Here is a 945-nt window from a genome sequence, read left to right as displayed (position 1 = left end):
GTTCCTGGATGGGGCCGCTTTTGGAGCTGGTTGTCAGTTGCCTTTTTTATCTGCTTCTTTCTATATGTCTGCTTCTGTCTCCTTGCCAGGCCAATTGGAATTCAAACACTATATCTAGGAATAAAAGACTAATTCTTTTGGTTGGTACTTTTTCTTACCTGCTCAAAGGAATTACAAGCAAACTTATTTCGAAAATGTTGCTTGTAGTCAATTTTTGCAGATGAATGGTTGTAATTATCCATTGTATTTTTCTAAGCTTTCTTAAAACAGCATTAGAAGGGCATTGACACTGAGATTAGGAAATTGCATGTGAAAAATTCCCACATACCCTTGACTGTTAGGACTTCTGGTTGGAAGGCCCACCAGACTCTCCGACCTCACTCCATACACCTTCAGCTCCACCTTTTCTGCAATCAGCTCTCACCAGTTTCACCTGTTTCCATCACTATATAACCAGCCATCAGACCAGTCATCAGGGCTAGATTATCTCATACCAACCTGGTAAAACTAATCCAGTGTCATGTTGTTTGCCTGTCTGCTTGTCTCTTTACTGACCTGATCTGTCTTCTGATACCGAGCCTGCCTGATCCCGCTCTGACTCTGTCAGTCTGACTGGATATGTGATCTGCTCCACCTCTGGACCTCTGGATCTCCGAATCTGGCCCCGACTGCCTGCCTTCCTCCCTCTGGATCACAAACTGGTAAAGCCTCCCACAATCTGCCTGCCTATCTGCCTTAAGCCTACCAGCTCCTCTCGAACTCTGCTGATCCTTGACCTTTGAGCTCCGCCCCCTTTGTGAGATTTTTTTATTTTTTATTTTTTATTTTTATCAGACTATAGCAGCAACAAACTCCAGGACATGTCAGAAAGGGTCTATGTAATTTTCTCTCTCTGTATTTCTGGCAGACATATGTTCAGTGATTTGGATTATTTATCAAGAGATA

The sequence above is a fragment of the Cyprinodon variegatus genome, unplaced genomic scaffold (assembly GCF_000732505.1).
Source record: "Cyprinodon variegatus isolate N-32 unplaced genomic scaffold, C_variegatus-1.0 Scaffold453, whole genome shotgun sequence".
NCBI classification, from domain to species: Eukaryota; Metazoa; Chordata; class Actinopteri; order Cyprinodontiformes; family Cyprinodontidae; genus Cyprinodon; species Cyprinodon variegatus.
The sequence above is the reverse complement of the archived record's forward strand: the minus strand, read 5'-3'. Positions refer to the sequence as shown.